Below are 11,608 nucleotides of genomic sequence, written 5' to 3' on the forward strand. Positions count from 1 at the left end.
TCAAATATTAAACCAGCCTTGCATTCTCCAGATAAATCCCACTTTTAAGATATTGCTGGATTCTATTTGCTAATTTTTGGAGATTTTGTATCTATGTTTATGAAGCATATTGACCTCTAGAATTTTTATTGGTTTGTGTTTCCTTGTTTGTTTATACTGTTAGCTGCTAATACCATGGTAATGTTAACCTGGTAAAATGATTTGGGAAACATCCCCTTCTCTTCTATTTTCTCTGAGAGACTGTGAAAATTCGTGTTACTTCTTTAAATGGTTGTACGAAATCTCCAGTGAACCTATCTGGGTCTACAGATTTCTTTCTCAGAAAGAGTTTTACTATGAAATCAGTTATTTTTAGTAGCTGAAGTACTCTTCAAGTTATCCATTTTGTCTAAGGTGAGTTCCGCTAGTTTCTGATTTTGGTAGAATTTCATTTCATTTTATCATGAATTCCATTTCAGTTATTGAATTTTCCTGCACAAGATTTCTTCACAAGACTGAGACCTGTTGGCTCAGAAGCCCATCAGCACAAAACTGAATTTTTCGCACATTTGATTGTTTGAAACGTGGCACAGCTAAGCACGTTTTTAGGCATTCAGAGCCTTCCTCGCTCGCATACCCTGCTAGTCCTCACCTAACATCTGCTAACCATAGATAAGATAGAACCTTATGGTTACGAGACTCCCAAGCCACTTGGCCTGGCTGCTGAGCAACATCACCTATACTCATAAGGTCCTTCTCCAATTCCCATCTGCACCATCAGTTCTCCTGCCTTCCTTCTGTTCTGATGGTGACCCTGGAAACATAGACTCTGGACAGTCTGTCCCCTCCCTGCATTCCCTGTCCAAGCACCACCCAATAAATCTGCTTGTATGGTACAGCCTCTGGTGATCCTATCATTTTCCTTGATCAACCCCCAGTCCCAAACAGTGTGAAATGAGCTCTTCTGAACTGGGATGTCAGCCACGTATAAGCTGATGACTGTCGGAGCTAAGGTGCATGATTTGAGGTGCATGTTTGGACTGTAAGACTGGCAAGGCCTAAAGGCCATAGGAAAGCATACCAGGCAGGCATCTCCTTGCCTCACTGTTGTCTGGCCTTGCAGCATGCTGGCTGTCCTGCTGCTACAGAAGCCCTTCCTCCCACCCCCGACTGTTTTGGAATTGCAAATTCACAAATCTCAACAGGCTGGCCTTGACTCTAAACTAAAACCAAAATATCTGCTCTGGGCTGTTTCTGACTCACCACAAGCTGTGCCAAGCAGAAAGCAGGCATAGCTCAATGCAACAAAGGCATCTTTGACTCTGGAACCCTGGCAGGTTTTAAACACCTGTTAGTGGGGTTCGAAACCATCATCACACAGCACAGATGCAGCACATACCTCCCACATCTGTTGCAGATGCCCATGATGAAGGGCTTGTTCTCCAGTGGGGCCAACTAGAGTGAAGCTGCTCATGGGCACTGTATTTCTGATGCAGACAGGTTGCACTTCTAACTGGTGCGATGTCTGCTGAAAGCTGCATGCTGTGGGATGGCACCCCCCACCAACTGTGATTTCTCCAACCACTCGTGACAGATCAGTCTCAGATCTTCTCTCTAGCATGTCCACTGCCAGTCACTTGTGTCCCAGGACCCATATCAGTTGCAGTTTTTGATAGTGGACAGACAGCCTAACTCTGCTTCCTCTCCTTCCTCCTGGTCCACATGCCAGGCAGTAGGATTATCAAATGCAGCTGAGCCCAGGAAGGGATGGATTTTTTTTTTCTTTTTATCATTAGTGTTCTACACTGTTTACTGCATAAATGAGCAGGATGAAAAGGGGTATGCAAACTCATTTTGGAATCTTTTGGAAACACAGGATTTTTTCCTGGCTGCTTCTTAAACATGATGGGTCTTTCTATTCACATCTTGTTTTATGACAGTGTTTTACTGTGAAAATGGTTTTGTCCCCATGACACACAGCCCTGCCAGGTGAGAAGGCCTCGGGCAAGGTAGGGGATGATTGAAGCAATGTAAAGTTTTATTATTGAGTGGGCCATGCTGATTTAGTAAGGATGGAGGAAAAACACAACATCTGGGGAGGTGTGGGGGAGGGCATTGTGATCTTGGTGTTGCAGAACTGTTCCTGGAAGCTTTCTTCTCTTGCTGAAGGAAACCTCCCCATGCTGCCTTTGCAAGCAGCTGCAATTCCTGTGACTCCAAACTGATGGCTGCACCCATGACAACATCTGACCTCACTGACTAGGGGACAGAGGGAGAGACCCCAGCTCCACTGTGTTCCCCACAGAGTATCTTCAGATGCCCTCCCTACCAGTCATGGAAAAGCCAAATTGTCTGCAAGTGAAACCAGGGACTGAACTGGATTATGTGTCCTGTACTGGATACCCTTGTAGCTGGCAGGAGGTGCCATGGTGATATACCACAGTGAGGCCTTGATATTCTGTGCTTCCTGACTCAGTTCGGCCATCTTGGGGTGCCCAAATTATGGTACCGTGTGTGTTTGCAGGGGGACCACATGTGCCCTCGGGGTTGTAAGTCCCATGTGTGCCCTGCCTTTGTGACATGGCCTCAGCCCTGGATGGCTTTCAGGTCAGGTCACAACGGTCCAGAGCTGTGTCCTGCCTGAATTGATGCCCCAATTGATTGAACTGGCCAAGTACAAAGAAAAAGTTAATACTGAAATTTAAGAGGGAAGCCACGTGGCTGTCTAAGTTGCACCTCTATGGTTAATGGGGTTTGTGTTAACTGGTTCAGTCCAGGACCCCTAACGGCATATGTGACATCTATATGCAGCTCGGTTTCGCCCTGCTGTGTCAGGTCCTACTGATGATTTCCTGTAAAGACGCCTTGTCCAGAAGGGTGCATGGTTCAGAAAAGGAGCACTGGGCAAAGAAACCAGAAGTTGAAGTAAGGTCAATATGGTGGAGAAATTCCTGTGCTATTTCTCCCCCTTGTATCTCCAAGCATGGACTCAAAGGCAGCCTACATTTGAGAATTGCACACGGATAGGAAAAGCTGTATATATGAAGGTCTCTCTTTATGGTCCAAAAGCTAGGAAGGCAGGCCCATAGAGGACATGGGTAATGAGGGAAAAAAAACTTTCGATCCTGCTAGACCTGTCTCCACACCAGCCCCAGTCCTGAATCTGTAACCTGCAGTTGCAGCATCAATCACAGCTGGGCAGGCAGGCACCTAAAACCCTCGAATAGGTGATTCCTGCTCTCTGACAAGAAATTTCAACCAAAAAGTATGGGGAGATTTGGGGGGTAGGAAATGAAAAGCACTTGCATAGGTCATAGCACAGTGGCAGAGGCCAATAAAAAGACTGAGGCCTACTCACAGGTGTGTAGAATCTCTGGGACACATTTAAAGCAGTGTGTAGAGGGAAATTTATAGCACTAAATGCCCACAAGAGAAAGCAGGAAAGATCCAAAATTGACACCCTAACATCACAATTAAAAGAACTAGAAAAGCAAGAGCAAACACATTCAAAAGCTAGCAGAAGGCTAGAAATAACTAAAATCAGAGCAGAACTGAAGGAAATAGAGACACAAAAAACCCTTCAAAAAATTAACGAATCCAGGAGCTGGTTTTTTGAAAAGATCAACAAAATTGATAGACCACTAGCAAGACTAATAAAGAAGAAAAGAGAGAAGAATCAAATAGGTGCAATAAAAAATGAAAAAGGGGATATCACCACCGATCCCACAGAAATACAATCTACCATCAGAGAATACTACAAACACCTCTATGCAAATAAACTAGAAAATCTAGAAGAAATGGATAAATTCCTCGACAAATACACCCTCCCAAGACTAAACCATGAAGAAGTTGAATCTCTGAATAGACCAATAACAGGTTCTGAAATTGTGGCAATAATCAATAGCTTACCAACCAAAAAGAGTCCAGGACCTGATGGATTCACAGCCAAATTCTACCAGAGGTACACGGAGGAACTGGTACCATTCCTTCTGAAACTATTCCAATCGATAGAAAAAGAGGGAATCCTCCCTAACACATTTTATGAAGCCAGCATCATCCTGATACCAAAGCCTGGCAGAGACATAACCAAAAAAGAGAATTTCAGACCAATATCCTTGATGAACATTGATGCAAAAATCCGCAATAAAATACTGGCAAACCGAATCCAGCAGCACATCAAAAAGCTTACACAGCATGATCAAGTGGGCTTCATCCCTGGGATGCAAGGCTGGTTCAACATATGCAAATCAATAAATGTAATCCAGCATATAAACAGAACCAAAGACAAAAACCACATGATTATCTCAATAGATGCAGAAAAGGCCTTTGACAAAATTCAACAATGCTTCATGCTAAAAACTCTCAAGAAATTAGGTATTGATGGGATGTATCTCAAAATAATAAGAGCTATCTATGACAAACCCACAGCCAATATCATACTGAATGGGCAAAAACTGGAAGCATTCCCTTTGAAAACTGGCACAAGACAGGGATGCCCTCTCTCACCTCTCCTATTCAACATAGTGCTGGAAGTTCTGGCCAGAGCAATCAGGCAGGAGAAGGAAATAAAGGATATTCAATTAGGAAAAGAGGAAGTCAAATTGTCCCTGTTTGCAGATGACATGATTGTATATCTAGAAAACCCCATTGTCTCAACCCAAAATCTCCTTAAGCTGATTAGCAACTTCAGCAAAGTCTCAGGATACAAAATCAATGTACAAAAATCACAAGCATTCTTGTACACCAATAACAGACAAACAGAGAGCCAAATCATGAGTGAACTCCCATTCACAATTGCTTCAAAGAAAATAAAATACCTAGGAATCCAACTTACAAGGGATGTGAAGGACCTCTTCAAGGAGAACTACAAACCACTGCTCAATGAAATAAAAGAGGATACAAACAAATGGAAGAACATTCCATGCTCATGGGTTGGAAGAATCAATATCATGAAAATGGCCATACTGCCCAAGGTAATTTATAGATTCAATGCCATCCCCATCAAGCTACCAATGACTTTCTTCACAGAATTGGAAAAAACTACTCTAAAGTTCATATGGAACCAAAAAAGAGCCCGCATTGCCAAGTCAATCCTAAGCCAAAAGAACAAAGCTGGAGGCATCACGCTACCTGACTTCAAACTATACTACAAGGCTACAGTAACCAAAACAGCATGGTACTGGTACCACAACAGAGACATAGATCAATGGAACAGAACAGAGTCCTCAGAAATGATGCCGCATATCTACAACTATCTGATCTTTGACAAACCTGACATAAACAAGAAATGGGGAAAGGATTCCCTATTTAATAAATGGTGCTGGGAAAACTGGCTAGCCATATGTAGAAAGCTGAAACTGGATCCCTTCCTTACACCTTATACAAAAATTAATTCAAGATGGATTAAAGACTTAAATGTTAGACCTAAAACCATTAAAATCCTACAAGAAAACCTAGGCAATACCATTCAGGACATAGGCGTGGGCAAGGACTTCATGTCTAAAACACCAAAAGCAATGGCAACAAAAGCCAAAATTGACAAATGGGATCTAATTAAACTAAAGAGCTTCTGCACAGCAAAAGAAACTACCATCAGAGTGAACAGGCAACCTACAGAATGGGAGAAAATTTTTGCAACCTACTCATCTGACAAAGGGCTAATATCCAGAATCTACAATGAACTCAAACAAATTTACAAGAAAAACACAAACAACCCCATCAAAAAGTGGGCAAAGGACATGAACAGACACTTCTCAAAAGAAGACATTTATGCAGCCAAAAAACACATGCAAAAATGCTCATCATCACTGGCCATCAGAGGAATGCAAATCAAAACCACAGTGAGATACAATCTCACACCAGTTAGAATGGCCATCATTAAAAAGTCAGGAAACAACAGGTGCTGGAGAGGATGTGGAGAAATAGGAACACTTTTACACTGTTGGTGGGACTGTAAACTAGTTCAACCATTGTGGAAGTCAGCGTGGCGATTCCTCAGGGATCTAGAACGAGAAATACCATTTGACCCAGCCATCCCATTACTGGGTATATACCCAAAGGACTATAAATCATGCTGCTATAAAGACACATGCACACATATGTTTATTGCGGCACTATTCACAATAGCAAAGACTTGGAACCAACCCAAATGTCCAACAAGGACAGACTGGATTAAGAAAATGTGGCACGTATACACCATGGAATACTATGCAGCCATAAAAAATGATGAGTTCATGTCCTTTGTAGGGACATGGATGAAACTGGAAAACATCATTCTCAGTAAACTATCGCAAGGACAAAAAACCAAACACGGCATGTTCTCACTCATAGGTGGGAACTGAACAATGAGAACTCATGGACACAGGAAGGGGAACATCACACTCCGGGGACTGTTGTGGGGTTGGGGGAGGGGGTAGGGACAGCATTAGGAGATATACCTAATGCTAAATGACGAGTTAATGGGTGCAGCAAACCAACATGGCACATGTATACATATGTAACAAACCTGCACATTGTGCACATGTACCCTAAAACCTAAAGTATAATAATAATAAAAAAAAAGAAAGAACCAGCCTGTTCCTTTTCAATGGAAGAATGGGGGATAATGCGCACAACGTTTCTGTTTATTTTGAGGTGAAATCTCGGAACAGCAGGCATATCCACGATCAAATATAAGTACCCAAAACACCTACACACCTAAAGCTGAATGTAAATGCATTTAAAAATGCCTGTCATACTTCTAATTGGATTCCCTGCATCTTTGTTAGTTTGTGTGAATAAAATTGATAGGTTATTTGGTATTTGTTGTAAGTTGTTTCACTTATATATGTTTTCCCCACTGACATGCTCATCAGTGGGGAAAATCCCTACCATGATTATCTCTGGCTAGGGCCTGATAAGTGCCCTTTAGGGTTGGAAGAGCCCCACCACAAGGCCAGAAGTAGCCAGTGCAGCCATTGTCTTTTTGGCCAACTGTCAGTGGGTAGCGCTGACTATCAGTGGGCATCAGCTCTGGGACTTCTTTTCCCCAGGGCTTCCTTGCCTGCTCATTTCTGACTGTCTGCCTACTCTAACACCTCCATCCATAGATCACCATCACATCAACCATGAAATGAAACTGAAAGAACAAAACATACTAGACCTTATTGAACAGGCTCCCAAGGAAAATCAAACAAAACAAAGGTGGAAAAATGAAGGACACCATAGAGAGGTTTAGTCTCTGACACCCACAGCTACAGCAAACAGCAAACACAGCCAGAGGAACATAAACCTCACACTAAAGGCCTATTTAACTCCCTTCTTTTATCTACTCCATTATATCAAGTTTGCAACAACAAAAAATCAAACCATAATAGGAAACAGTGTGAAGAGACAGAATAAGCATAATAGACATATTTTATCAAGTTTGCGACAAAAAATTTAAACCATAATAGACAAGAAACACCGTGTGAAGAGACAGAACAGGCATGAGAAACAGATTTTGGAATGATCCGACCAGGAATTAAAAACTATGAGGAATGTGCTGAGGGCTCTAAGGAAACAGTGGATAATGTGCAAGAACAGATATGCAATGAAGCAAACAGGTGGAAACCCTTTAAGAAGGAGTCAAAGAGAAATGCTAAAAATAAGAAAATGCCGTAACAGAAATTAAGAATGCCTTTGATGGGCTCATCAGGAGACTGGACAGGGTGAAGGACACAGTGAGCCTGAGGAAACGCAGCAGCAACTTCCCATTTTTATTGCCACTGTATGGAAATATGATTATTGAGTGTGGAGCTTCTGTCTTGCGACCTTGCTGCACTCACTTATTACAAGTTTTTGTGCAGTTTCCTCGGGATTCTCTGCATAGACAGTCGTGTATTCTGAGGTTAGAAACAGTGTTACATAATCTGTTCCATTCAGGATGCCTCTTATTTATATTTCCTGATTGATTCCTCTGGTAAGAATACCACTACACTGCTGAATATGGGTGTGGGGGGTGATGGGGATATCCTTTTCTTGCTTCTGCTCTTAGGGGAAGGCATTCAGTCTTTCACTATAAAGTTTGATATTTGCTCTAGGTTTTTGGTAGATGTCCTGTGTCAGGTTAAGTTCCTTTGTATTTCTAGTTTCCTGAGAGTTTGCAATGCAATTAAGTTGTGCTTTCTTAAATGCTGTTTTCTGCTTCAGTTGAGATAATCATAAATTTCTTTAATCTGTTGATATGATAAATTGCTTAATTATCAAATATTGAATTGGCCTTACAGTCCCCAGGAAAATCCCACTTTTTAGATATTGCTAGATTCTATTTGCTAGTATTTTATTGGGGATTTTTACATGTATGTTTATGAAGCATACTGGCCTCTAATATTTCTATTTGCTGTGTCTCCTCATTTGTCTGTACTGCCAGCCTGGTAACACCATTGTAATGTGAACCTGATAAAATGATTTGGGAAACATTCCCTTCTCTTCTATTTTGCCTGAGAGAGTGTGCAAATTAGTGGTGTTTCCTAAATGTTTTTAAGAAATCTCTGGGTCTACAGATTTCTTTCTCAGGAGGGTTTTTAATTTAAATATTTTTTCTTCTTTTTCTGTTTAGTTAAGGTAGCTTTATCTGAGATGTTTGTTTTATCTTAATCTCAGTATTAAGTGGTATATTTTTCTCTCTAAATTCTGTTTTAGCTGCATCCCACGAGTTGTGATATGTTTGCTTTTCCATTTTAATTTATTTCTATGGAATTTTTATTTGCTTGAGGCGGTTTGATCCTTGAGTTATTAAAGGTTGTGTTGTTTAATTTCTACATGGCATGATAATTTCCTGTTTTATTTCTGTTAGTGTTTGATTTCCAATTTGATGCCATAAAGGGCAAAGAGTGTATCCTTGGTGATTCGAATTTTTTAAAAATCTTGTTTCTTCTATGACTCAGGAGATAATCTAGTTTGGTGAATGTTCTATGTGTGCTTGAAAAATAAATGCACATTCTGCTATTGTTGCTGCGATGATATTTGTATCCTTGGCGTTTTTGAGTCACTCAGGCCCAAGGCTGAGAACTCGGTGATGATCTACCCCTACTCCCCTTCTCTAGTCCTTGGTAAGTATGAAGATTTCTGCATGAGCATCTTGGGTTGAGCCTAAGAGTTTCTGCTCATTTTAATATGCTCCCTTTCTTACATTTACTATTCTCAGTGATCTCCCCCATGCTCACTGGGTCACAGGGAACTCCCTCCGATCCTCTAGCTAGAAGGTTGGTCTTTCATCGCCTCACATTGCTGTGCATTTCCCTTGAAAGAGTCTGGCTAGGTGGCCACATGGCAGGAGAATAGAAAGAGAAAAATAAAAGAAGGGATTCCACTCACATTTGTTTGCCCTCCAGCTCCTTTCAAGATATTTTTTCCCTTTGGTTTTCTAAAATTTCTTTTTTTTTTTTATTATACTTTAGGTTTTAGGGTACATGTGCACAATGTGCAGGTTTGTTACATATGTATCCATGTGCCATGTTGATTTCCTGCACCCATTAACTCGTCATTTAGCATTAGGTATATCTCCTAATGCTGTCCCTCCCCCCTCCCCCAACCCCACAACAGTCCCTGGAATGTGATGTTCCCCTTCCTGTGTCCATGAGTTCTCATTGTTCAATTCCCACCTATGAGTGAGAACATGCGGTGTATGGTTTTTTGTCCTTGCGATAGTTTACTGAGAATGATGTTTTCCAGTTTCATCCATGTCCCTACAAAGGACACGAACTCATCATTTTTTATGGCTGGGTTTTCTACAATTTCAACATGATGTGCATACATATATACTTTTCAGTATGTATCCTGCTTGGTGTTCTTTGAGCTTCCCAGATCAGTAGTTTCCTATCTGTCGTGAATTTGGAGGAATTCTCAGCTATTAGCAATTCAAATATTTTTTTTTGTTCCTTTCTCTCTTCTCTGTCTGGTATTCCAATTACTTACATTTATGCCCTTTGTATTGTCCCACACTTCTTGAATATTCTGTCTTTTCCTTACATTTTTCTCTTTGTATTTCAGTTTTGGATCTTCTATTGACATTTCTTCAGGCTTACACCTTATTTCCTCAGCCATGTCCTGTCTATTGAGCTCATCAAAGACCTTCTTCACTTCTATTACACTCAGGGATTTTTTCTGTTTCTTTTTTTAATAAAATATTTTTACTGTGACAAAATACATATAACATAAAATTGACCCTCCTAACCGTTGTAAGTGTACAGTTCAGTGGCATTAAACACATTAATAATGTTATACAACTATCTCCATCACTCCACCACCTATATCAAGAACTCTTTTCCTCTGGCACTATACTGAAACACTATACCCATTAAACAACAACTCCTCACTTTTCATCCCCCAAACCCTGGCAACTATCTTTCTGCTTCCTGTCTGTATGAATTTGACCACTCTAAGTACTTCATGTCAGTACAATCATACAGTATTTGACTTTTGGAGACTGACTTATTTCATGTAGCACAATGTCCTCGAGGTTCATCCATGCTGTACCTTAGGCCAGAATTTCCTTCCTTTTGAAAGCTGAATAATATCCCATCATATGCATATACCACATTTTCCTCATCCATTTATTTACCAACGGACGCTTAGGTTGCTTTCAAATTTTAGCTATTGTAAATAATGCCATTATTCATATATATACAAATATCTCTTTAATACACTGCTTTTGATTATTCTGGGTACATAGTCAGAAGTGGAATTGCTGGATCATATGGTAATTGTATTTTTTAATTTTGTGAGAAATCAAATACTGTTATCCACAACAGCTCATCATTTTACATTCCAACAAACACGAAAGTTAAAATATCTCCAAATCCTTGCCAACACTTGTTATTTCAGGGCTTGTTGTTATTTCATTTAATGGTAACCATTGTAGTGAGTGTGAAGAAGTGGCTCATTGTGCTTTTGATTTGTGTTTCCCTAATGATTAGTGATGTTGAGTAGCTTCTCTTGTGCCCACTGGTCACTTGCGTATCTTGTTAGGAGAAATATCTATTCAAATACTTATTCTATTATTGTATTAAGCTGTTTTTTATTGTCATCGAGTTTTAGGAGTTCTCTATATATTCTGGATAAGCATCCCTTATCACATATGTGATTTGCAAATATTTTCTCCCAGTCTGTGAGTTGCATTTGACTCTGATGATGCTGTTTTTTGATGCACGAAAGTTTTTAATTTTCATAAAGTCCAATTTGTTTGTTTTCTTTTATTGCCCGTTTACAGTGTTTTATATTTTTAGTGTTTTCTTGTGATTCTTCTTTAAAAGTTTCCATCTCCCTAGTTATATTACCCACCTGTTCTTGCATGTTGTTCACTTTTTCCATTAGAGCCCTTAGCCTATTCATCATAGTTGTATTAATTCTCAATCTGATAATTCCAACATGTCTGCCATACCTGAGTCCGTACCTGATCCTTCAAGCTGTGATTTTTTTTTCCCTCTTAGTATCCCTTGTAACATTTTTGGTGAAAGCCAAACATAATGTACTGGGAAATGGAATGAAATAAAATGGGCCTTTCAGGTGACAGTTTATTTTTATCTGACTGTGCGTTAGAGTGTGTTTACTGTTTGCTGGAGCTATAGGTGTCAGAGGTTAAACTTTACTCAGGTGTCCTTGTTTTGTT

The sequence above is a fragment of the Nomascus leucogenys genome, chromosome X (assembly GCF_006542625.1).
Source record: "Nomascus leucogenys isolate Asia chromosome X, Asia_NLE_v1, whole genome shotgun sequence".
Classification (NCBI taxonomy): Eukaryota; Metazoa; Chordata; class Mammalia; order Primates; family Hylobatidae; genus Nomascus; species Nomascus leucogenys.